The 27380-nt window shown below is 51.8% G+C and overlaps 1 non-coding gene across 1 annotated transcript; it reads left to right on the forward strand.

The window, feature by feature from the left end:
- The first annotated feature begins 21383 nt into the window (after positions 1–21383).
- LOC115831646 lies at positions 21384–21509 on the forward strand. The gene has a single exon (XR_004027169.1). It is a non-coding gene; the product is annotated as a U6atac minor spliceosomal RNA (small nuclear RNA).
- Positions 21510–27380: the final 5871 nt, after the last annotated feature.

The raw sequence follows: 27380 nt of genomic DNA on the forward strand, positions 1-27380 counted from the left end.
ACCTCAGGTGATCTGCCTCGGCCTCCCAAAGTACTGGGACTATAGGCGTGAGTAACCGTGCCTGGCTGGAGTCAGATTCTTAACAGCTCATGATCCAAGGGGAAAATTCCAAATATTTCAGAAAAGGACTCTGATTGGATCTCATGTCCAGCCCCTGAACCAAACCTGGGCATGATCGGCTCACCAAGATCATGTGACCACTGGGTTACCAGGACAGCTAAAATGCTCCAGGACCAGATAGAGTGATAGGGGAGCAGTTCTCTGAGGAAAGAGAGTGCTACTATTAGAAGAAAGGGAGAACAGACACTGGGGACAAAAATCAACAGAAGCTCATGACACTGGGACTCTACCATGGGCCTGTCCCTGGTACAAGCTACAAGTATGATAGCTGTGGAAATGACTGCAACCGGGAGCTCTTATAGGGGGTTGGGATGGGAGATGTAGACAAGGACACAAATCACCGTGATCCAAGGGTGAATGTGGAAAGAGCCACAACGTCCATGGGAGGTTCTATGAGAGCTAATGGACAATGAGCCACTGCCCACTGAGACATCTTATGAATTCCAAGGACCAGACGGTCCCTGCTACAGCACAATGATGGGTTCAGATTCCATTTCTGCTCAGGGAAATTACTTCACCTCTGTGAGCCTATTTCTCCATCAGTAGGATGCAACAGTGATTCCAAGTCGGCAGTTGTTATAGATTGGCTTGGGAAGCTGAGAGCTTGGCATGAGGTAGACATCCACCTCTCAGGGTCCCAGGGCCACCCATCCACATTGCCAGCTTTTTCTTCAACACTAGCTAAGGTGCATTAATTTCAATTTAGCTTATAGCCAAAATGTCCTCCTTACAATTTTTTCATTATCTGGTCTGTAGGATACTAGAAAATTATCCAAATGCCTAAGATAACCTAATTGCACCAAAGTTGTCAGTGTAATCCCCATTAGAACAGGTGCTCCCTGAAGGCAGGCAAAACAGTATTCATGTTTGCATCTTTCTCTAGTACTTAACAAAATGGACACTCATTCATAAAGATTTTTTAAAATCAAATATATGAATAAAGGGATGAATGAGGCCCTAGAAAGGATACTTTCTAGGAAAATTGTGAAATTGTAAAAACAAGAGATCAGTTTGCCAAGATAGACTCCTGGCAGCCCCTCCTCCTGGCTTTGGAGGTCAGCTAAGGATAAGCGGAGAGCAAGTGTGTACCCCGGCATGGGGACTGGGAGGCAGGGTGCACTGGACCAGACAATGGACAATGGGCCCACTGCATTTGTTCATTCAACAGATGTTTACCAATCACCTGCCATCTGCCAGGCACCTGGGATACATCAGCAGCAAAGAGAAAAAAACTCACCCTCTGGGACCGGATATCCCGGGCATAATGTGTGAAGAGCCGAGGTGGCCCTTGAAGGAAACTGGCCTATGAATCCCCATGGTTGCATCTTCCCACCGATGTGTTTCTAATATTAGTTGCAATAACCGCAGCGATCATTCATAGGGAACCTACTGTATTAGTCAGGATCATTTTGGTTTTAAGTCACAGAAACAACTCAAACTGACTTAAGCAAATAAAAAGGAAAATGTTGATGTCTTAATTCCTAAAAGTACCAGAGATTAACTAGCTTCTGGCCTGGCTGGATCCAGGAGCTACAAAGACATCATCGGGACTCTGCGTCCTGTGCTGGCTCTTGGCTCCACTTCCTTCTGACTTCATTCTACTGACTTCATTCTCAAACAGCCGAATAGTAAAAATGGCCTCTGGCAGCTGCAAGCTAATGATCTCAGCAAAGAGCAAGTACCTCTTTCCTGATCATTCCAGCAAACCTTTGGGGCACTGTTACAGTGACTGGTCAGAATTAAGTCCCATGCCCAGGCCTGAGCCAATTCTTGGAGTCAGAGCACGGGATGTGGTGATTGAACTCGGATATGGTGGCAGGCCTGGGAAGGGGGTGAAGAAGACAGCACCATTTACTCAGTAGCGACTGAGACTGGGCCCCAAAACTGGGACTTATTGGAAGACATGGTGAGGCACAGGCAGCCCCAACAATGCCCGCTACACTCATGCACCAGGCACAAACTAAGTTGAGCCCTGCAGAGGTCCTATGCAGTGAGAACTTTTTTTTTTTTTTTTTTTTTTTGAGACGGAGTCTCGCTCTGTCGCCCAGGCTGGAGTGCAGTGGTGCAATCTCGGCTCACTGCAAGCTCCACCTCCTGGGTTCATGCCATTTTCCTGCTTCAGCCTCCCAAGTAGCTGGGATTACAGGCACCCGCCACCATGCCTGGCTAATTGTTTTGTATTTTTAGTAGAGATGGGGTTTCACCGACCTAGCCAGGATGGTCTCGATCTCCTGACCTTGTGATCTGCCTACCTGGGCCTCCCAAAGTGCTGGGATTACAAGCCACCGTGCCTGGCCTCATCTCTTCATTTTCTTTCCTTTTGTGGGCTTTGTCAAGTTGAGGACAGGATGGCCACCAGCAGTTCCCAGCCTACATCCTATCAACACAGCAACTCCCTCAGAAAAAGAATGCTTCTTTCCCCATAACTGCTGCAGATGTCCCATGGCAGAGTCTCAGGACTTGGCCTCCAGGCCTGGATCACATGCCTGTGTCTAAAGCCAGGGTTTGGGGTTGGCCACACCAGAACCCCAGAGACACAGGGTAGGGGAGAGGTGATCTCCTGAAGGTATTATCAGAAAAAAGAGGTATTAAAAGAGTTATTATCAGAAGGGGGCATGGAAAGCCAACAGATGGCCACCTCATACCCAGGGAGTAGTGTCAGCACACACCCCTACCTCCAGACAATTCCACATTGACCAGACTATCAGGGACAGACTCAAACCCACACGGGCCCAAGACTGCTTTTCCGTGACATCACAAACTCTGCCTGTTAGATACAGGAATCAAAACAGAAAGCACTAATTGCTTCCCCACCAGTCGAGCCAAACAGAAAGCCCTTCCTGCCTGTGCTGGGCCGTCTGCACCCCAAGGAAGCTGGCAGGGGAGGGAGCAGTTCCACACCAGCCACTCTGGCCCAGGCCCAGCGGGAATGCCTCAGAGCTGACGGAGTCTGAGCTTACAGGACAAACCCCTCAGAGGGGAAGATGCCTCGGTGGGCACTGGGCCTCAGCAGTCTAGACCTGATGGGAATCCAGAGCAAAGAGGTAAAGCTTCAGTTTTCCAGTCCACAGCCACTGTCCCAACAGTTCAGCCAGGGAGGAGACTGTCAGGAAAGGTTGTCCTTGCAGGGTCAAGGATGGAAGGCACCGTCCTCAGGCTTGACCTAAACTTCATTTCCTGAGCCGTGTGGGGCAACCACCATTCACTGGGCATCTTCCCCATGCCAGGCATCACTGAGTTGAAGTGTACTCCTGGCCAGGAAGGGAAAGGCAGCCACGATTTCTTGTATCTATTTGGAAGAAGCCTAGAAAGTATACACATTCCTACAGGGAACTATGGTGCCCATCAAACAAATGAGGCAACAGACTCAGCAGGGAGCTTTACCCCAGGTTCTCAGCTCAGTGACCGCCTTGATCAGACTCCCAGGCAAAGGCTTGTCCCAGCCCAACTCCAGGAGGTCAAAGCGCTTATCTCAGCCTTGTCTAGCAGCTAGGCTGCTGACTGAGCTGAGGGTACTTCTGATCCAGGAAGCAGGAAGCCAAAGCAGCTTAGGGCTATCTCCCAACCCAGCTCCCCAGGGAACCTGGGCAAGAAAAGCCTGAGCTGATGCCCACTGCCCCATCTCCCACTAAGGCGCTGGCTGAATCTGCCTGTACAGCCATGATGCTTTCTGGGAAGCAGGTTTAATGGACATCACTGCCAAGAGTGTACACTCTGCTGCAAAGCGCTGGGCAGGGGGATGGTGAGAGCCAGACTGAGGAGGGAAAGGGCCAATGCCAAGCAAGGAAGGAGAGGCCGAGTACACAGGGCCCTCCCTTCCAAAGGAAGCCCGAGGGCTGGCCCAGAGCCACTGGGCTCTGGGAAAATGGTGTTCTGAGCTCCCAGATTCTATCTCTACCCTCCACGAGCGAGGCAGGCTGGCCCTCCGGCTCTACAGACCTGCCAGGGAACAGCTGACCACTTCCTGGAGCCGACAATGTACCCATCGTTAGCTCCCTACACTGGCTGCCTGCCCAGCCGGCCCGCAGGCCAGGCCTCTGGAGCTGAGCTGGGCAGGAAGGAGAGAGGGGCAGGGAGAGTATGCTATAGACCTGGGCAACCCCAGTAGAGCTCTGTCCCGGAGGACTCAGACAAGCAAGCCCCATGCAGGGCTGTGTTCTTTCCTAGATGCCTCTGTCCAGGCAAGGAGAGCTGGGTGACATGGGCCAAGCCTCTTGAGTGTTCTGAGCCTGTTCCTCATCTGTAAAATGGGGCTTAATCTCACTGTGCCCACAGCTGGGATTAATGCAAAAAGGCAGGCTGGGGGCAGCTGTGGGTCCAGGCTGGCTGGCAGGGGACACAGAGCATCGGGAAACTAGGGGACGATGACTCACCCTGCTGGGGCAGCCCCTACCCATGCCTCAGCATACTGTGATGACCAAGTGTCCAATTATTATTAAGCACAAGAATATGCTTCTTATGATCTATATGCTCATCATGAATACGAATGATTAGTACTACTGAAACAGCACTAATCTGGAGGGTCAGAAGCTGTGTATTTTACATCTCATCTCTGACATATCCTGTGTCTTCAGATAAGTCCCCCGATCCCCTTAGCCTCAGTTTTCTGCTTGCAAAATGAGGGTCAAAAGATGACTGAGCAGCAGAGACAATAATGGAAATGAAAGTTGGCCAACTGCAAATAGTCACGTCCCTTGATCAGGCTCTGAAGGCAAAGCTGGAGGAAACCTCTTCCATCTCTAGCTTGTGGGCATTTAACCAACAGTTCTCTGATTGCTTAAGAGACTCACCTGAGGAATATAAGAAAAAAAAATAACTGGTCAGGTGTGGTGGCTCATGCCTATAATCCCAGCATTTTGGGAAGCTTGAGCCCAGGACTTCAAGACCAGCCTGGGCAACATAGTGAGACCTCATCTCTACAAAAAAAATTTTTTAAATGGCCAGGTGTCGGGCGCGGTGGCTCATGCCTGTCATCCCAGCACCTTGGGAGGCTGAGGCAGGCAGATCACTTGAGGCCAGGAATTTGAGACCAGCCTGGCCAACATGGTGAAACCCTGTCTCTACTAAAAATACAAAAGTTAGCCACGCGAGGTGGTGGGCACCTGTAATCCCAGCTACTTGGGAGGCTGAGGAAGGAGAATTGCTTGAACCCAGGAAGCAGAGGTTGCCATGAGACAAGATCGCACCACTGCACTCCAGCCTGTGCCACAGAGCAAGACTCTGTCTCAAAAACAAAAACAAAGACAAAAACCACCAGCCAGGCGCGGTGGCACACACCACATGCTATTTGGGAGGCTGTGGGAGAATCACTTGCACCCCGGAGACTGAGGCTGCAGTGACCCGAGATTGAGCCACTGCGCTCCAACCTGGGAGACAGAGAGAGACGCTATGTTAAAAAAACAAACAACAAATAAAAAACAACAAACAAAAACAAAGATACTAGTCCTTGGGCCCTTTCATTCCCCAGCAATTCAGATCCAATGGGTCCTGCATGGGGCCAGGCATTGGCATGTTTTTAATGCTCCCAAGTGATTCTTCTGTGCAGCCAGTTCAAGAAGCAATGCAGCCACCCACTTAGAAATCAGATGGGATAAAGCCCTCTTGTCCGGCATCCTCACTGACAATTTCATCAATCCTGGTTTAGAGAGACCTGGTGCTGCTCAAACACCCTCCAGCAAGATCACTGAGCTTCCTGGCCAGAGGCCAGCAGCAGCCCACAGCATATCCTGCTTGGTAAAAAGAAAATAAAGGCTTTCTGGCCTGAGGGCACAGGGCCATTGCTCAAATGGGTTATGAGCCTGACACTTTTAAAAGTCCCAATCCTGCTAACTGGGTGGGGAAGTACAGGCACGAGTTAAAAAGGCTGGAAAGATAGATTTAATTAGCAGACATTATCTCTAGGTATGGGCATTTATAAGCCCTTTCCATCCCTTCTTTTTGTTTTGTTTTGCTTTTTGGAGGCAGGGTCTGGCTCTGTCACCAAGGCTGGAGTGCCCTGGAGCAATTTCAGCTCGCTGCAACCACCACCTCACAGGCTCAAACAATCCTCTCACCTCAGCCTCCTGAGAAGCCGGGACTACAGGCATGCACCACCACGCCCAGATAATTTTTGTATTTTTTGTAGCGACGAGGTTTTCGCCATGTTGCCCAGGCTGGTCTCAAACTCCTGAACTCAAGTGATTTGCCCACCTAGGCCTCCCAAAGTGCTGTGATTATAGGTGTGAGCCACCAAGCCTGGCCCCTTTGTATTTTTCAAATGCCCCATAGTAGAAGGCAATTCTTTTATAATTGGGAAAAAACAGTAATCACTTTTATATTTGATATATTGCCTCTTTTAAAAAGTTATAGGCTGGGCGCAGTGGCTCACACCTGTAATCCCAGCATTTTTGGGAGGCTGAGGGGGACGGATCATGAGGTCAGGAGATAGAGACCATCCTGGCTAATACGGTGAAACCCTGTCTCTACTAAAAATACAAAAAGTTAGCCGGACAAGGTGGTGGGTGCCTGTAATCCCAGCTACTCAGGAGGCTGAGGCAGGGGAATTACTTGAACCTGGGAGGCGGATGTTGCAGTGAGCCGAGATTGTGCCACTGTGCCACTGTACTCCAACCTGGGTGACAGAGTGAGACTCCATCTCAAAAAAAAAGAAAAAAACAAAAAAAGTTGATGTATTATCTTTTGCAAATGTTTTGTGGTAAGGAATGAAGAACTGGCCAGGCACAGTGGCTCACGCCTATAATCCCAACACTTTGGGAGTCTAAGGCAGGAGGATTGCTTGGGCCCAGGAATTTGAGACCAGCCTGGGCAACATGGCAAAACCCTGTCCCTACAATAAATGCAAAAATTAGCCAGACATGGTGGTGTGCGCCTGTAGTCCCAGCTACTTGGGAGGCTGAGGTGGGAGGATCGCTTGAGCCCAGGAGATAGAGGTTGCAGTGAGCCTGGTTCAGGCCACTGCACTCCAGCCTGGGTGGCAGAGTAAGATTCTGTGTCAAGAATAAAAAAAAAGAATGTGGAACACATGCAAGAACAAGGAGGTTCAGGGGAATGAAGGGCAGGAGAAAGGGGCCCCATGGGAGGGGATGGTTGAGGGTAGCAAATGGCAGGGAAGCTGATCAGGGATGAAGGAACCTTTGCAACACCCCCGTCCATTGGAGGTTGTGAGAATAGCATTTCATGGGAGCCCCACCCATCCCTTACCAAGAAAGGATAAATGCCATCATGTTTAAACTTTACCTTGGAGCTGTCCTTGCCCTGTGCAGAAAAAAGCCAAGGCTCCTGGGCAAACCCAGCTCCTTCAAAACTGTCTCTGGGAGAGCTCGTGTGGAGGTACAGTCACAATGGCACTGCCCAGTGCCCACTGGAGCCAGGGCTGGGCTGCAGGGAAGATTGTGGCAGTTGGAGTTCTGCAAATGCTGAGCACACGTGGTCATCTCCTCCAGTGACGAGAGCTTTTGAGCTGCACCTAGAGACCCTGGAAATACCTCAAGGGGAAACTTCCCCTGCTGACCCACGAGGGCAGTAAGGCATCGAGTGGACCCATGAGTGGGGCATGCAGAGTCCTGCTTGTCACTTTGTCCATCTCCCCACCTGTCCTTCACTGCAAGCCACCAGCCCAGCCTCCCCTGGAGAGCAGGATTCTGTTGCTTCAGGTTTGGTGACATTCTCGTGGATTGGCGTTGTTGGGGAAGGCAAGCATATCACAAATTGATTTAATAAAGTATTTCTGGCCAGGCGCAGTGGTTCATGCCTGTAATCCCAGCACTTTGGGAGGCCGAGGCAGGTGGATCACCTGAGGTCAGGAGTTTGAGACCAGCCTGGCCAACATGGTGAAACCTCATCTCTACTAAAAATACAAAAATTAGCTGGGCATGGTGGTGGGTGCCTGTAAATCCCAGCTACTTGGGAGGCCGAGGTGGGAGGATCCCTTGAGTCCTGGAGGTCAAGCCTATAGTGGGCTGTGATGAAGCTACTGCACTCCAGGCTGGGTGACAGAGTGAGACTATGTCTCAAAAAAATAAAAAATAAAAACATAGGTCTCAGAAAAATTCGGATTCAGCCGAGCGCAGTGGCTCATGCCTGTAATCTCAGCACTTTGGGAGGCCGAGGCAGGTGGATCATGAGGTCAGGTGTTCGAGACCAGCCTGGCCAACACAGTGAAACCCCGTCTCTACTAAAAATACAAAAAATTAGCTGGGTGTAGTGGCAGACGCCTGTAATTCTAGGATGTTGAGGCAGGAGAATCATTTGACCTGGGATGTAGAGGTTGCAGTGAGCTGAGATCGCGCCACTGCACTCCAGCCCAGACGACAGTGCAAGACTCCGTCTCAAAAAAAATAAAAAATAAAAATAAAAAAAATAAAAAGGTGTTTCTGCTTCTCAACAATCCCCCAGGACCTCCAAAAGCCTTGGCTGGTCAAAATGGAGACATATGTCACTTGACAATGGAGACCCGTCCTGAGAAAGGCATTGTTAGGTGATTTTGTTATTGTGCCAACCTCACAGAGTGTGCTTACATAAACCTAGATGGAGAATAGCCTGCTGCACACCTAGGCTAGATGGCGGAGCCCACTGCTCCTAGGCTACACACCTGTACAGCACATTCCTATCCTGAATGCTGTAGACAGTGAGAACACAATGGCAAGCGTTTGTGTATCTAAACAGAAAGGCACAGTAAAAACAGTGTTATAATATTACGAGACCACTGTCCTACATGCGGTCCCTCGTTGACCAAAACATCGTTAGGCAGTGCATGACTGTATCTGCAGGGTGGGGCTGGATAGGGCGGGGGTAGGGAGACCTGCTGAGAATGGACAAGATCCATGAAGTGAAGTAAGGATGGAGAACTTTCAGTCAAGGAAAAGCAAGCTCCAGGGTCACAGCAGAGGGGGAAAGACCCTCAATTCACCGCTCTATTTTCAAAATGGCTAGTTCACTGAGTCTCAGACAGACAGTGGATTCTGAGGCTCCTTCTATTTTATTTGTTTTTTGAGACAAGGTCTCACTGTGTCGCCCAGGCTGGAGTGCAGTGGTGCAATCTTGGCTCACTGCAACCTGCACCTCCTGGGCTCAAGCAATTCTCGTACCTCAGCCTCCCGAGTAGCTGGGACTACAGGCACACACCACCACACCCGGCTAACTTTGGTATTTTTAGTAGAGATGGGGTTCTGCCATGTTGGCCAGGCTTCCTTCTATTTTAAAATACGATGCAAGTTCCTGTGCAGATAGATGCCTCCTCTACTCCTGCCTCAACTTCTCAGGAAAGGTTGGGGGGCATCTTGTCCAGCCCGACATTGTTGCTTCTAACATCACTGACCCAGAAGATGACCTTCCTTGGGCACTGCACGTACAGCTAGGCTCTTCTAGGCTTTCACTGCACACAAACCAGGGAGTTCCTGCACCCTCCTGGCTCCAACCTGCAGAGGAATATCTTGATGTCCAGCCCTCCTGACCCTCAGCCACTCCAATCCTCCTCCAGAAGAGAAGATGCTAAAAATGCATGCAAACAAAATTGTTTTAATAATCAGCAAATCCCCATTCTCTCTTATTTTGGAGGTACATTCCAAACTGACCCCAGGAAGTCCTGGGCCTCCCAGAAGGGCAAGGTGGGTGAGAGGCAGGTTGCTGGCTGCTGCCCGATGCACACTGCAAGAACAATAAGGATTTTTAGGGGCATTATGACTGAGTCAGAAAACACAGCTGCCCCTGAAAGTCCCTCATTTTTCTTGCTGTCCTTGAACACTCTCCAGGTGAGGAAGCAGTCGTCTGCCACGCCCAGATGAGCCGAGGTGAAGCTGGTGTTCACCCGACACTGACCCCCACCCCCCACAGCCCATGGGAAGCTCCCTGGTGGGTGGGAAGGCTGCAGGGTCTCCAGAGAGGCACAATTCTCTCCAATGCTGGGCCCAGCTGTGGCCAGCCTCGCTGCCCTCCCAAGGCATACCCAGGAATGACCTGTGTTCCACCCAAAGCCAACTCAGAACCCAGCACCTTCTGCCTGCAGGAAACTGCAGACCAGCATCCTGGTGGAATCTCAATACAGACAGCAGCCCCCAAAACTCGGGAACGTGGCAAGAACTATATAGCCTGTAGCCCCTGTGTTCACAGGAGGGGCGTGGACCATCTCAGAGAGACAATGATGGCCTCAGGCCTAGCGTGACCCATGAACACAAGACAGCCAGCCTCCAACCTTCTTGCAACCAGGCCTGAGGCCAGGCCTGATTCAGGCAAAGAGAAGAAAACACCAGGAGGTGCCCGGAAGAGACAACCCAGCCTGAAAACAAGGGAGAAGAGCTGCCCCGACTCTCTCCAGCCCGTCTTAAAGAACAGCACACAGACACGAGATTCCAACAGGAATGGGCACGGGAACTCCAGTTCCGCTTCTCTCCAGCAGTCACGGCCTTGGTTATTCTGCCTGTAAAATGGGCCTGGAAGGAGCTAAGCTCCCACCACCCTCTCTCCCATTTCAAAGGGAAAGCCAAAGAGGAAATGAGACTTTCAGCGCTGTCACAGAAAGCAAAGGGGCTGGAAGAGGCTGCAACCTGTGAGAAACAGCACGTCCTGGGGTGCTGCTGAATGGATCTCAGGCCAGCCCTCCAATTCTCGGCCATATCCCACTCCATCCTTAGCAAAAGAGCAACAGCTTCACACTGGCCTGAGTGGGAAGGCAGGGCCTCCCAATACCCTTCTATGGAAACGGCCTACAATGGACAACAAAGACAAGTATGAAGACCTCTGGAATGTCCTAGGTAGTTTTTGGGTTCAAATCAACAAGCTCACAGGCTCTGCTGGGAAGCACAGGCTGGAAGAAACCAAGGTTGGATGAAGGAGATGGTGAGACAGTGGCCAAAAACAAGGGAAGAGACTGGTGGCCAATTTGTTTTTTGTATGGGAGGATAAAAAAAGAGCTTCCAGAATCAGAGACTTGTAGAGGATTATCCTTAACGGGACAATCCCTTCTGCCCCAAGGCCCAGGTGAGCCTCCAGGGCAGTAGAGGGTCAACCCCAGCATCAGGGCATCAGGGCCCAGACCAGGAAGTCCCCTAGGGAATGAGGTCCTGCATGTTCCTCCCACCTGTGGAATGTCAGCCAGCAACAGGAAACGTGTCTCCTGAGGCCAGGCCACTTTGCCCAAGGCCCCGGCACAGCTGCCGGGCACTGCACCTGCTCTTTGGGGGTCCCACTGTCCATGCAGGAACCTGGCCTCTCAGAACACAGGTTGCCCCCGCTGTGGTGAAAACACACCCCCACAAAAGACAGCCAGCTGCTGGCACCACTACCTGCTAACTTGCTGTATGACCTGACCCTGTGTAAATTACTTGGCTTCCCAGCCTCAGCTCTCTTGTCTGTAAATAGGAATAATAAGCCCCACTTGGAAGGGCAATGTAAGGATTGAAAGAAAGCAAAGTGTGTAGCAGGCGCCTAACAAAGGTGGATCCCCTCAGACCCCAAGGGCAGGGGCTGTGCCATAGCGAATTCTTCCCCTCTGGGAAAGGGGCTGGGTCAGTGTGCCAGCCCGTGCCTCGCTGCACCCTGGGCACTGACACTGCACCTTCTCCCCCACACTCCATGCTCCTTCCAGTTCGGACTGTGAGGAGGTGTGCCTGCTATTCCAATTGCCAGCTCCAGCCTCAGCCCTCTCAAACTGCCATTCTGGCACCTGTCATCCACCCGGAGCTTTCTGTCCTAACCAAGATCACAGACATATTCTCCACCAACAAAGCAGAACCGAAGCAGTCCCCCCACACTAGGTTCTGCGTCATCTGAACCACTGAACAGCACACCCGCATCACTGTGCTGAGCTGCTCCCACTGCCTGGCACACTTTACCCCACATGGGGCCGTGCAATAAGCAGGCAAGACCTAGCTCACCACTCACTAGCCTCGGGCCAGCAACTTAACCCCAAGTGCTTTGGTCTGCTCATGTGTGAGTCTGGGGTTACTACCTATTTCACGGGGTTGTCTGGAGGACTGAATGGGTTCATTCATGGAAAAGGCTTAGAACTGTGCCTGGCACAAAGCATTCAATCAAGATTAGCTATTATTACCATTCCTGCTTTGTTCTTCAAGACTCAGCTCACCTCTTCTGGGTGACCTTCCTTGACCCCAGCCTCTCCCTGGGTTACAGCCCCTTCCTTCTCCCCATTCCATCGTTCCAAAGCTCATCACACTGTGCTTTACCTATTGGTCTACCCCACCAGAGCACAATCCTGGGACCACCTGCCTCATAATCACACACACTTATTAACAATGCTGATTGCACCCCCCTTCCCAGGTCTATCAAGGGGCCCTGGAATCTGCATTGTTAATGGGCTCCTGCTGTGATTCTCCCAAGTTTGAACCACTGCTCTGGCACCTATCATCTACCTGAGCTTTCTGCCCTAACCCAGATCACAGTCATATTCTCCACTAGCAAAGCAAAACCCAAGTCCCCACACCTAATGCTACAGGCAGATGCTTGGCCCAGAAACAAAAGAGCCTGGTCCAAAAACAAGGAGGCAGGGTCAGGAGAGCTGCCCCTGCGAGTGGCTGGAGGAGCTCCTCACACTGTGCTGGGTATGTGACAGTGACCCATCTGGGCTTGGCTTTGGCAGCAGGGCTAACCTATCACCAAACACACCAGCCACCCAGTCCGGTTCCTTGCACCTTCACTGAGTGCTCAGTCTGCATGGGCCTGGGCTGGGCACACGCTGACGACTGAGGTGCATCATGTGCCAGGTGGCAATGGGACCAGTCAGGGTGATGTCCCATCAAGACCAAAGGGATGAAGTCACGACCCAGCTTTTGCATTTTGTAACTGTGGTTGATGCAGACCCATCACCCTTTATTCAAAATTCTCAACTCAAACAAAACTCTGGATACTGAAAGTTGTTTTTGTCACTGAGTGGGAAAATCTGACCCAAACTGACTTGAGACTATTATTTCAAGTCTGTATTTATCCTGGGGAGTGTAAATATTCATACTCACCTGAGGGAGTGCCCCCTTCTGTGGACTGATGGGCCACCAGGGCTTACCAGGGAGCTGTAGAGTAAGGAGGCTCCACTCTGAACAGAGTCCCTAAAGTGCCAGCAACCCACAAAACCATGAGAGAAGAAAAAGAAAGGCCAACTAAATATCAGCCCTTGTTTGGAATTGGCTTTAGGAAAAAACAAAACAAAACATCCACCAGCCGTATCCTGGCTAGGAAAGAAGGTGACCAGGCAGAGGGCAAAAGTCCCAAATGTCTTGGGAGAGAAACCGCCTACAGAGAGAAGGTGCTGAGCACATACAGGGACCCGCTGCCTCTCTGGGATGCTGGGGCCTGCTGCAGGGGCTGGCTGAGAGGATCTGGCCTTGCAGCCTGGAAAGGCCAGGCCTTCTTTGAGTCGGAGGCCAAACATCCTTGGTGGAGCTTGAGGGGGTTGGAGGTTGGGGAGGACAGGGGTGATTCCAGCACACAGACTAGAGGAGTGGGCTCTGAGGGTCCCGCCCTCCTTCTGTCCATCCCAGCCAGTCTTCCCCAGGCCAGCCCACTACAGAGGTGCGAGTCAGAGGGCTCAGCTGGATTTAAACTTCTGATGCAGTGAGAAGCGGTCTTGGCCTCGCAGGCTGGCCCCGCCCTTGCTGGACATTCTGGGGCTGGGATGAACATGCCAGGAGACCTGAAACTCATCCATCAGAGCTGCTGGGTTTACGATAATCAACCTCTCTCTGCCAGAAATTCTTTTGCTAAGAACACATCAGCTCTGAAACACTCATTTTCAGCCCCTCACTCCCCATACACCTCACAAACCCACCTGGGACTGGGCTCCCCCAACAGCAGCCCTGCCTGGCCCCAGGCTGCCAGTCAACATATCTTGGGGCTTGGCTGTGCCCCCAAAATTCATCAGTGGGTGGAGGCCCGAGTGAGTAGCCCTCAGCAAGGCTGGACCTGGGCCCAACTGCAGCTGTCAACACAAAAACACACTCCTGCCACCGAGGCCAGGCCGGTGAGGGCAGCGCCTGCTTTCCATCTATGTTTCCAGACCATCTGGAGGAGCCAAGCAAGGCGTGGGTACTGACATTAGAGCCACAACTTTTATCTCTTTAAGGCAACTCCACTTGGCCGGGGGTGGGGAACAAGACAAGCAGACCAGGCAGGCAGACGGCAGGGCTAAAGTCTGTGGAAGAAAACAGTATGTTTAAGGATGCATTTATCGTTTTGACAAGGCATCAGCAAACTGGCCAAAGGGCCATCCTAGCCCACCATCTGTTTTCATAAAGGTTTTTTTTGGGGGTTTTTTGTTTTTTTTGTTTTTTTTTTTTTTTGAGACAGAGTCTCACTCCGACGCCCGGGCTGGAGTGCAGTGGCACAATCTCAGCTCACTGCAACCTCCACCCCCTGGGTTCAAGTGATTCTCCTGCCTCAGCCTCCGGAATAGCTGAGATTACAGGCACCTGCCATCATGTCCAGCTACTTTTTGTATTTTTAATAAAGACAGGGTTTCACCATGTTGGCCAGGCTGGTCTCAAACTCTGGACCTTCAGTGATCCGCCCATCTTGGCCTCCCAAAGTGCTGGAATTACAGGTGTGAGCCACCACACCCGGCCCTCATGAAGTTTTATTAGAACATAGATGTTATCATTCATTGATGTATTCACAGTGACAGCAGAACAGAATCTGCTTCTGAACAATCTTTGCTTGGCAGCTAGTGAGGGAAGGCCTCTGAGGGTCATGGGGACAGCCAAGTCACCTGCTCTGGTGGCGGTGCAGCTGTTTGGGCACCGCACCCACTGGTCAGCTGGACTCTCATTCTGCCTTCAGGCTCCTCCTGTAGCTGAAGCGGAAACAGGCCCTGGCAGAGCAGGGACTCTCAGCGCACAGCTGCTGTGGTCTTAAGTGGACACTACTCCAGGGCAAGGTCTCTTACTACAAACCTTCAGGCCATATGTGTTCCAGAACCTTTCAGGTTTTGGAAAGGGAATGTGGTGCCTATGCCACATATTATGTAACACCCCAGCAAGGCAGCACCCATAATCAAACATTAATATCTCTGCAGGGAAACCCATGAATATTCACACTCCCAGGATGATTATTGACTCCAATAGTCTGTCAGTTTGGGTCAGGTCTTCCCACTCAATTAGTGGCAAAAGCAACTTTCAGTATCCAGAGTTTTCTTGTGTATCCAGAATTTTGGACAAAGGATGGTGGGCCTGCATCAACCACAGTTACAAAATGCAAAAGCTGGGTCCTGACTTCATCCCATGGGTCTTGACGGGACATCCCCCCGATCCCCCCGACAGACGGTCTTCATTGCCACCTGGCACGTAGAAAGCACATACAAGGCTCACAGTAAATATGTTCTGAATTAATTCAGATCACCAGATTTTTTTTTCTGCCAAAGAACAGCTACTAATATGACTGATGAAAATGTAGAAAAAATAGTATTTAATGCCAACCCCTGTCTGCCTGCTTCATTACCAGGAACAAACAAAAGCCAATATAAATGAATAATTCTTCCAATTCCATTTACTCAGAACAAGGAAAAGAAACTGTTTTCTGGTCACTGTTGCTGCCTCATGGGCAGGCACATTAGGTTTTTGGGGGAGCAGGTGAGTGGGTGGAGTCGAAACTTTAAAAACCCATTATTTTTCTCCCCAAAGTTCCACTTGGAAATCTAAAATAATTTATCTCATCACGAATTCCTAACAGCTAATTAGAAAAATGTACTAATTGGATAATCTGGTTTCAGATGTTCTAATTATACTCCTTGGGGGGGGGAGAAATATATACATATATATAACTTAATAGCACTTCTTCCAAAAAGTGTAAAGTATCCAGAAGAAATAGCACTTCTTCCAAAAAGTGTAAAGTATCCAGAAGAAATAGCACTTCTTCCAAAAAGTGTAAAGTATCTTCCAAAAAGCCTAAGTAGGCCACGCATGGTGGCTCACACCTGTAATCCTAGCACTTTGGGAGGCTCAGGTGGAAGGACTGCTTGAGCCCAGGAGTTTGAGACCAGCCTGGGCAACATAGTGAGACCCCTATCTCTATGTATTTTTAAAAAGCCTACAGTATGAAGGTCAAAAAGAGTCACCTTAAGATAGTAGTGACACTGCAGAAGTATTTTAATACACATTATCTACAAACGGATAAACCATGTCCTATAAAATACACAGTTTTTCTGCATTAGAGGATATCTGAAAATATATTTTGGTGATAACTCCCACCAGATGTTTGGGAAGTAAGCGGATTTTCCCCCTTTTTAATGCAACACAATTTTAGCATTCTGAAATGCCATACCCTCTATCTCTATTTCTTAATAGAGTAACTCTTACAAATGACTACCAGAAATTTCCTCATTGCCAGAGATTTCTAAACCCCAAATTGGGAAAGAGGTTCTTGATTCCATTGGCAATTTCGACCTCTCCTGGGCACGGGGCAGATTTCTGAGACGGATCTGACTCCGTGATTGGGAAATGCTTTTGGCCTGCCTGACAACACGGTCTTAGGGTAAGAAGGCAAGAGGGTGGATGGCGGGAGGGGGTGTGCCTGTGACAGCGACCTGGGCAGGGCATCCCTCTCATGCCTGGAAGAACTGTCCGGTCAACGTTGCAGGCCCGGCACACCTTCCCAATGAGCTGAAAGCTGCCCGCAAGCTCCAGGGCTATATGTAGTCAGGGCTGGCTGCCCCTCACAGGGAGGCAATGAGGAGGAGGCCAAGAACTGCCACCTGCAAACACCAGCATCTGCAGCCCTGCCGCCCCGGTGGAGACCCCAGTGGGCTGACCACAACCCCTTGTGGAGGGGATGCAAGCATCCTCTGGGGGCATTTTCTCTGGCCCTTGGCTGGACACGTGCTACCTGTCTGACAAATATCGACCATGCTGGGCACGCATGGCCCGGGCCGACACAGGACTGCAGAGGGCACCAGGGGCTGCCGCTGCCACTGGCCAGTCAAGTTAATTTCACTTTCTGGTTTTTCCCCCTGGGTCAATTCTCACTCCGAAGGGAGAAAATGTTCTTTAAACGACAAGAGAGAAAATCTTTAGAAGTGTTCCTTGTCATTTTCTTTTTTTCTGAGGACACTGTTTTTCTCTGAAGACCGGGTAACAGGCTTTACTCCATGGAGCTGAGAACACGATACCCCAAAGCCTGGCACTTTGGTACACTGAGCACTTTGAACTAAAGGAGAAAGCAAGTTCTCTCTAACCTTCTTCCACCCTTCTGTCTCTTGCCCCTCTTTCTCCCCAGCAGCCAGGCACAGAAACCAGAATTCCTCTTCCCCAAGGTGGGTCATAGGAAGTAGAACTCCTCTCCCCCAAAGCAAGACATAATATCTAGAAAGGTCACTCTCTCCCTTCTCAACCCTCATCCCAAAGGGGTCCTGCCCCATACGCCCCAGACACGCTGCACAGTGAGTCCAAAAAGCATCTGAATAGACAGGCCTTACTGGGTGGCCCCCTCTGTCTATTACATTAGGTCATACCCTTTTTGTCCAATCACATTCCTAGATGGCTGTCCATTCTTCCTCCAATCTAAGCATAAAAATAGTTTTCCCTGGGTCTCTGGGTCTTATTTCTGAAGGCTCTCATGTCGTGTAAAACACTGATTAAATAAATCTGTCAAACTTTTCTCCTGTTAACCTGTATTTGTTACAGAAGTGTCAGCCGTGACCCTTACGGGGAGGAAAGGGATTGCACCTTTCTGCCCCTACAACCCCAGCTACGCAACTTCAGTCCCCTGGGCTGCTTAGCTCTAATATGATTACACATCTAAATGCAATACATGGAGCAACGTGGTATTATTTTTCTGGGAAAAACGAACATCATAAAAGGGTCTTTATTGAATCAAAGGGCTCATGAACTGTTCTCTTGCCTAATTATGGCTCCCAAGTGAACAAGGCTGGGTTTCCAGGCAGGACTCGGCACAATTCTCCAGCCCAAAGACCAATGGGCTATTTGTCACAACTTGTCTAATTACAACGAAATCTACCCCAAGGACGAAAAGGAGAATGCCAAGATAGGTTGGCAGCAGCCCCCTCCCCCTCCGGCTCTGGAAGCAGGGAGCTGGTCCTCAGGCCTCTCTCTATGGTAAGGAGCTGCCCCCTGCTCCTTCCCCACCCCTTACACTCAAAGTCAGGATCCTGGACCCTGCCCCTTCCTGCGGTTTAGTTTAAGTGGTTTTCCAGCATCCCAGTACTGCCCCCGTAACTTCATCTCTATAGAGAAGGCCCATTGTCAAAATGTGATATTTTGGCAGATGTTTGAACATTCAGAGATTTGGCCAAGGTTAGCGTGCACACAGACATGAGCAAAGATAAATGCTTGCCATCACCAGACACAGAAGGAGGAGAGAGGGTGTGTGCCTCAGGCCAGAGGAGGGTTCACCCTCCACACCAACCAGACCAACCAGCTGGAGCAAGCGGTCTAGTTGACTTTTCCCAGATACACAGTGGTCTGGCTGGGCAAGTTGAAGACTAACATTTTGCTTGTACTTAAGTATCTGTTTAATCACCCTTGAAGTTCCAAAAGCAAAGACACTTTTCAAGAGAGACAGGGTCTTCCTCTATTGCCCAGGCTGGAGTGCAGTGACCCAGTCAATCACAGCTCATTGTAACCTTGAACTCCTGGGCTCAAGCAATCCTCCCACCTCAGCCTCCGGAGTAGCTGGGACTACAGGCCCACACCACCACGCCTGACTAATTTTTCCTTTTACTTTTTCAGAGGCAGGGTCTTACTATGCTGCCCAGGCTGGAGTGCAGTGGTGTGACCATAGCTCACTGCAGCCTCAAACTCCTGGCTCAAGCAATCCTGTCTCGCCCCTGCCTCCAAAGTAGCTGAAACTACAGGTGTAAACCACCACACCCAGCTAATTTATTTTTTATTTTTGTAGAGATGAGATTTCGTTATGTTGGCCAGGCTGGTCTGAACTCCTGGCCTCAACTGATCCTCCCACTTCAGCCCCCTAATGTGTTGGGATTATAGTCGTGAGCCACTGAACCCAGCCTTTCTCTTTTTTAAGATATGGCCCCCTCCCCACCCTTCTCATGTTCTTAAGCCTACAAAAGCAAGCTTGACAAGAAGGAATTCAGCAGAAACTCACCCTGACTCTCCCACTAACCTCTCCCCTCAGATAGGCTTAAGTGGTGGTCGCATGAACCCAACCCCCGGAAAAAGCTGTGACTCCTGGCCCCCCACCTCCACCCTACGCCCCTCCCAAGTGGTAGGCATGTCTCACTGAAGAGGCAGGACCCACACAAACTCACCCCCACACCCCACCAGCAAGGATTTGCTTTTCTTCCAGTGTTTTCTCCCCAGATACTAAGCCAGCAAGCAGGCACACCAGCCTCAGGTAGTCCTTCTTTGACCTCATTGTCCCATGGGCCCTGGGATGAATATGGTGTCACCCGGGAAGAACTACCATGCACCACTCCCGACCACACGCCTGGTGTTTCACACAGACATTCTTGTTCAGTCCTTATAATGCCCTGAGAAGTGGGCACGTATTATCACAGACAGGGAAACTGAGTCTTGGGAAGACACCCCTGGCCGGACACAGCTCGTCTGCAGGAAAGCCAGGTTTCTGATGCCAAAGCCCACGCCCTTTCCCTGTCTTAAGCAGAGAAGCATTTTCTGTTTTCAACCAGCCTGCTGGAGAGCCCGGTGCTACCAGCTAGTAAGCAGCAATACGATAGAATTCTTTTCAGGACGGTAGGAGACATGGGTGAAAAAGGGGGTTTGTTTTACAATGGACAAGGAGGGAAAAGAGGGTTATTTCTTAAATGTTTGCTTGGGAGACCAGAATTTAAGCCTCAGTCACCAAGAAGGAAAAGCCAGTGTTTTCACTCGAACCCCACATCCCCCAGGGCAGAAATCCAGTAAGAGGAAGCAAGTTTCATGAGAATGAACCACAAAGTCTTCATAGGCCGATCCAAATTTCCCAGCTGCAATCTCTGAATCCCTCCCCCAGCCCTCCCATCCTCCAAACCACAGCCCCAGGCTCCACCCCGTGCCTTCCTCAGCTCCTCCTCTTTAGGATCTTAGAAGAATGCCAAGGGGGGTCTGGTGTATTCATTCAGTCCAGTCACCCACTTGACAGAGAAGAGGGCTCTCTGGCTGCAGTGACAAGCTCAGAGGAAAATCAGGCAGTGGGACTTTCCACATGGCACCTCCCTGCCCAGTTCTCCTGGGCAGCAAATGCAAGGGGTCTGGCTACGGGGTGATTTCAAAATTCCTCAGACCGTGCCACAGGGAGGAGGGAGGAAGTACCCACAGTGGGTAAGATGTCACCTGCTCTGGGTCCTGTAAGCCCTGCCCCCTGCCCAGAGCCAGTGAGGCCTGCTGAAGGCTCTTGGGTGCTGAAAAGATTATGGTCTATCCCTATCTCCAGTCTGAAATTCTAAAGAAAAACACCGCAGCCATAAAAAAGTCTAAGTCTCAAGAAATTCTGATTTTCAACCCCAAAATGATTACTCTGCAGCATTTTTTGGAATATCAAATTATTTTCTCCTCCCCTGCACCCCCATTCCATTTTGTCCCCTGCTTGACTGGTCCCACTAGAGGATGTTTAGTTTGTCCACGGCATGAGTGAGGGAGCAAGCCTTGAGCAGCTGTGGCAATTCAAATGTCTTCCCTGGGACCTTTTCTGAAACGTGCTCAGTGTCAGGACCGGACGAGTCTTTGGGCCTTTAGGAGTGATGCACTGCTGAGCAGATGTACAAGGCAGCCACGTCTGCTACCCAGGGTTCCTTTAAGGACTCGGTGCCAGCGAATCCAGGCCCAGCCACCACCTGTTCTACAGCCCCAGCTTGCTGGCTTCCAACCTGGGAGGCTGCACCCGGAAGCCCGGGCGTCCTCCTCCTGTGGTACCGAGGCAAGCTGGGAGATTCTGGGAGGGTCTCTTCCCCTCTGAGTCTCGACTTCAACCATACAATGAGGACTTACAATACCATTAATCTGCTCTCAGAGCTGAGGCAAAAATCAGAGCAGGCAACGAGGGACCATGCCCATCTTACTAACGGATACCCCAGCCTCTGCCTGGCCCAGTCCCTGGCACAGAGTTGTTAGACCACAGAAACTGAGAGGATTGAGACCCAGATAGGGGATGGGAATCCCAGACAGTATCCCCATCTGATGATTACGATGCCCCTGTTCCCAGTGGATTAACTAACTTGCCCAAGGCCACATGCTCCCAAGTGATGGAGTTAGTCCTTGAACCTACCAGACCCACAAGCCCGAGTCTCAATCACTCTGCACCGGTCTCAACCAACATGTATATACACGCAGATTCAAAATAAGAGAGCTGGATTGTATGAAAGGAGAGAAGGTTAGCACTCCCCTTGACAAGGATGGAAGAGGCCCTTGGGCCTGACGACACGCATATGGTTAAGGTACTGCCACCTGCATCGTGGCATCTAAACATCATTTTATTATTTAAAATAATAATTTAGGGCAGGGCGTGGTATTTCACGCCTATAATCACAATACTTTGGGAGGCCAAGGTTGGGGGATCACTTGAGGCCAAGAGTTCAAGACCAGCCTGGCAACATGGTAAAACCCCATCTCTACTAAAAATACAAAAAATTAGCTGGGCATGGTGGTGCACGCCTATAATCCCACTGAGGCAGGAGAATCACTTGAACCCAAAAGGCAGAGGTTTCAGTGAGCAGAAACCATACCACTGCACTCCACCTGGATAACAGAGTGAGAATCTGTCTCAAAAAAAAAAAAAAAAAAGAAAGACAAAAGAAAAAAAAAAGAAAAATAAACAGGCAGAGCGCAGTGGCTCACACCTGTAATTCCAGCACTTTGGGAGGCTGAGGTGGGCAGATCATTTGAGGTCAGGAGTTCGGGACCAGCCTGGCCAACATGGCGAAACCCCATCTCTACTAAAAATACAAAAATTGGCTGGCTGTGGTGGCGGGCGCCTGTAATCACAGCTACTCGGGAGGCTGAGGCAGGAGAATTGCTTGAACCTGGGAGGTGGAAACTGCAGTGAGCTGAGATAGCGCCACTGCACTCCAACCTGGGCAATAGAGACTCTGTCTCAGAAAAAAAAAAGAAAAGAAAAAGAAATAAAATAACAATTTGAAAATTTTTATTAAAAAAAAAAAGAGCCAGGCGACAAAGACTACCAGTCAGAGATCTACTGGTTTGTGCCAGACACCCTGACATACATCTTTCATAACCTTCGCCACACACTTACAAGGTCGGTATCATAACCCTCATCCCACAAGAGAAGAAACTGGGGCACAGAGAAGTCACTGGGCCAAAGCCATGCAGCTGGTGAGCCGCAGTTGGAACCCACGCACATCTGGACACAAAGTGCGCCTCCATGGCCTTCACACAGGGCTGCTTCGAGAAAAAATCCTTCACGGAAACCAAAATGATCCCTTGCTTCTGAGACAACTCTCTTTCAGGGACTTATCACAAATTAGGAGCGCTGTTCTTTTGTGTAAAAAGAACTGAGACTGGCCAAATATTTACCAGCCTGCGCAGAGGGCTGTAGACTGGCCCAGCAGCGGAATTAACTCCTCCTGAAGTATCAAGGGTCAAGCTGTTGCTAGACAAAGTGGAGGAGAGAATCCTCACCATTCAGACAGCTGAGCTTTGGGCAAAGAGGAACCAAAGGAAACCCAGGGAAGCAGCCAGGGGCTCGGCAGGGATGGCCACCAACGAAACCCTGGAGGGATTTCTTCTAAGGTTCAGAACTTCCAGAGTTGCTAGGAGTGCAGATGAGAGGACTGGCTTCTCCCAATACTTCCTTTGTCATTCCAATCCTGCTGGACAAAAACTGGATCCTTAATCTTCCATAGGTTGGGATTTTTCTTTTTTTAAAAAAAAAAAAAAAAAAAAAAGAGCCAAAAAGGCAAGGTTAATTATTCCCCAGGCTGTAATTTACCTAAGAGTTGAGGGAATACAAGTTTCTTCCCAGTAGACAGGACCGGGAGTCCAGCTGGATTTTTAGCAGTCTTCCATCAGTCTCCCTGGGGGTCTCGCTAAAACCCTCCCCCTCCTACCAGCTTTCTACCTTCCATTTAGCTGCTTCCTGAAGAAGGCTCCAGGGTAAATCAGTCTATGTTCAAGCTACTTCCCCTTGAAACCTTGAGGTACCCATCTTTGAAGGATGGACTGGGGTTGGGGGTAGGAGCCAGGAAGGAGGCCTCTGCTCCAGGAAACTATGAATTCGAGAGACAGCAAAATCAAAAAGCTCTCCACTACAACACAATTCCTCAATACAACGGCTTACACGGAAGCATAAATCCGTTGCAGGAGGCCAGGCTAGCCCAGCCCACTGCATAGCTGATTCAATCACATTTTGCAAAGGAAAAAAACCCAAGAAGGAAAAACCTAATCACTCACTTCCCCCAAAGAAATGAAGCACCAAGTCATTTCCTAAAAATCTCTAAAGCCCTGGCCAGACCCAGAAAGAATGGGGCACAGCCTGAGGGAAACTGCCGAGGGCACCACAGTGCTCCTCAGGCCTCATTCCCAGCCCTGTGAGTCCACCTTCCCCAGCCGGTCCCCTCCAGGGTGGGTGCAGGGCAGCCAGCTGGGCCTGCTTTTCGGCATCTCATTGCTCCAGCCCACTTCTGGGATGTTTTATGACCATGCAATATTCTGGAGATTTCCACTTCATTTACTTTTAGACACTGATCCCCAGGGCTGGGAGAGGCATTGGTTCAAAGGGAGAACTTCGTTTTCCCAAGCTGATTCAGCGCTCCAAAGACCATTTTTCTTAATTAGGGGCGAGGTCTCCAGTTGAAGCTCCCATCAGTTCCACTCCTAGACAATTTTGTCTCCAAACTAAAAATTTGTCAAGATGCTCAGAAATCTACCCCATGGCCAAACTCTTTTCTCCCATAATTCTGACATCTGCACGTTCCACCGGCTAAGCCTCCAGGACAAAGCTAACATGGACAAAAGTCAGGCCAACTGCAGGACGGGGTATGTCCCTTCCTGGTCTCCCAGGCCCAAACCTGCCTCCGTGACCCCAAAGCACACCTGACTGCCCACCACACATCTGACTCCCCTGTGTTGGCTCCCACATGCCCCCAAAACAGGGACAGCAGCATGGGCAGGATGCCTGCAAAGGACTACTCTACACGTGGCCTGCAGAGGCAGGGAGCCTGTGGGAAAATGCCTCTTGAATGGGTTTTCACACGACCTGGCAAGGGGTGGGCCAACCTGGCCGTGATGGTTCCTCCCTCTCACCCTCCCTCCTCCCAGCTCCTAAAAACCTCTCCTGTTTTCCAAAGCCAAGTAAGACAGGGACCAGACGTTCCCTATTTTGTCAACCAGTTCTTCACACAGTTCGAGTCACCTCACTGCATTGTCCCCAAATGTTTTTCCACGGCCAAAAGCCAAAAACACAACACAAACAAAAGGACAAATAACCAAAGTTCCAACACCAGGCAAACCCGAGGTTTCAGGGGTTGGTGGGGTTTTCTTTTCGGGGAGTAGAAGCAAACGCACTAGAGGAATAGATAAGAAACTTTAAAGGAGAGTTTAAGGAATTCCAGCATAAAACTTGAAGAGGACTGAAGTGGGTCCACATTATGTTGCATCGGTCAGGGAACAAAAGACTGGCCATTGGGAACACATCCACAAAGATCCATCTTTAATGAAATGGTGTTTGGGGGAAGAACAGGGGCCTCCTGTGCCACTGGGCCAAACCTCCGCTTCCCACCTCCCCAGGGGCAATTCTAGAAGTCAGGCCCCGTTCTCCCCACCCCCAAGCTCAAGGTTGCCGCCCTGGAAAGCACAGCAGGGCAGGCCTCCGTAAGTGGCAGGGCTTGGCCCATGGGTAAGCCGGGTCCCGTCTGTCCACTCAACCCAGGTCGCCTGGGCGGGGTCCACGTCTGCCCAGAGGATACGGACCGCAAGCATGACCGACTCACACTTCCGAGAGCGTCGCCATTTCTCCAGCGAAGTGCGGGGATTTCCGAATCCCCGCACGCAGCTGGGGCGAGCACACCTCACCACTCCTCCAGCGTGGACCTGAGAGGCAGCCCGGCCGGAGCGCACGCTAGCCCGGGAAGAAGCCGGCCTGGGGCGAGGACCGTGGAGAAGACGCTGGTCCCGGAGGCCGAGGACTGGGACTTTGTAGGCCAGTTGATCCGACACCCTCATCTCGCCCGCAAAGACCCAGCCCTCAGCTCCCATCCTCGGAGTTCAGTTCAGGGTGCGGCGCGTCCCCGACGGGCTTCCCGGGGCTGGGTCCGGCCGCCGGCTCTGTGCACTGCGCTCCCCTCCGCCGAAGCTCTGGGTGTCCCTCAGGCGGCGTCCCCCGGGAAAGTCCACCGCCCCGCCCGACCTCGGGTCGCGGGCTCCAAACCCAGCCCTCCAAGGGTTACACGACGCTCAGCGCGCTCGGCGGCCTCCACGCCACCCCCGGGCCGCCTCGGCTCAGGCCGAGGGACAGCGCTGGGGGAGGGGGGGTGCGGGGACCAAAGCCTCCCCACCGCAGCCCCACTACCGAGTGGGGCGCAAGAGTTACGCGCCGAAAAACTTCGCCACGCTCCCACGCCGCGCCTGCGAGGCCCAGCTCCGCTCTGCCTCAGTTACCTGCGCTCAGCTCGGCGAGCGAGGGGCGCGGGGCGCCGGGCGCGGGGCGGGAGCCGGGGCCGACCTCTCGCCGCAGGCCGCGCCCTCCCGCACGGCGGAGCCCGCGCCGCCGCCTGGGCACGGGGGCGGTAGCCGCTAGCCGCGGCCCGCGCCCGGACGTTCCGGGAGCCCCTCGAGCTCCTGGCCGGGGGCCGTGGCCTCGCTCGACCTGCCCGGGACCTGGGGGCCGCCGCCGCCCACTCCGCTAGGAGAGCGAGCCCGGCGAAGCCGGGAGAGGAGCGAGGCGGCGAGACCCCTCGAAAGTTGGGGGGGGTCCGCTTGCTCGCCGCGGCCCGACCTGGCTCCACGTGCTGGTGACACATCAGGAAGGCTGCGCGCCCCGCGGCTCCCGGCGGGCGGACGCGGCCAGCGCCCGCCCGCACCGCCTCCCAGAGCCGAGCGGACGGCGCCCCGCCCCGGCCCGCCCTCCGCCCGCCCCTAGGCGGCACCGCCCCCGGCCGCGACGCCCCCTCCAGCCTGCGGCACCGGCGGGAGAGACCCTGACGGCGGTCGGGGGTGGCCCGGGCTCCCAGGTCCCGGGTGGCTCGCCCTGCCCTGGGGATGGGGTCCCGACGCGGGCGGCCTGACTCGACAGTCTCCAGTGCCTTCCTCCCAGTCACGCAGTCCTTCCCGCCCCGGAGCCCAGTAATTTTCCCTTTTCCTCCTTTGACCCGTCCGAGCAGCTGCCAGCGCTTCCTCCCGCGGAGACCGGCGCGGAGAGCCCCCTGCCGGCCGCTCCGCTCCTGGGCCGCGCCCCGGCCCGGTGGAGCGCGCCTGCCGCCGGCCTCAACTTCCCCACCTGGAACCTGGAGCCGCCGGGCACTTCTGGCAGGGCTTTGGTGGCAAAGATTATAAATTAAAGCGCCAAACATAGTACCGGGCAGCATACTTTCTTGAGATGTTAAAATTTCGTGCTTTCAACTCCCAGTTCCTGCGGCCTGCAGACAACCTCTCTTCCTGGCTGTGCTGTTTGAAAAGCTGAGTTCCTTTAGGGAGACTGTGGAAAAGGAGTGGGACAGAAAAGCTTTGAGGCTGAGTAAGAGCTGTCCCAAGATTAGCGAGGGGTGGGAGGTCTGTGGAATCCCCCTGGTGGAGACCTGCTGCCCCACTCTCCCTCCAGAGACACCAGGATGTGGGAGAGTAACTGCGTGTCTACTCTGGGACCTGGACCAGGCCTCTACCAAGATCCCCAGCCTCAAGGTGGCCAGGATTCCAGGCACCGTGGGTGATGGGGAAGCGCAAATAACCACTGAGGTTGAGTTTCCCAACCTCTTCAGGTAGAGATTTGGAGCCGTTTAAAGAAAATAACGTGACATATCTGTTTGTGTCCCGACATAGATATTAGCTATGTTCCTGCCTTCTCTTTCCTGGCCTCACCAACCCAGATCATGCCTTTACACCTCACTGCGAGGCTGGGCACGGTGGCACACACCTGTAATCCCAGCACTTTGGGAGGCCAAGGCAGGAGGATTGCTTGAGCCCAGGAGTTTGAGACCAGCCTGGGAACATCGTGAGACTCTGTCTTTACAAAAAGTAAAAAAAGAAAAAAAAAAATTAGCTGGGCGTGGTGGCACACACCTGAGGTGGGAGGACGCTGAAGCCCAGGAGTCAGAGGCTACAGTGAGTTATGATCGCACCACTGCACTCCAGCCTGCGTGACAGAGCGAGACCCTGTCTCTAAACCTCACTTTGGTA

Source organism: Nomascus leucogenys, chromosome 19, assembly GCF_006542625.1.
Source record: "Nomascus leucogenys isolate Asia chromosome 19, Asia_NLE_v1, whole genome shotgun sequence".
Lineage (NCBI taxonomy): Eukaryota > Metazoa > Chordata > Mammalia > Primates > Hylobatidae > Nomascus > Nomascus leucogenys.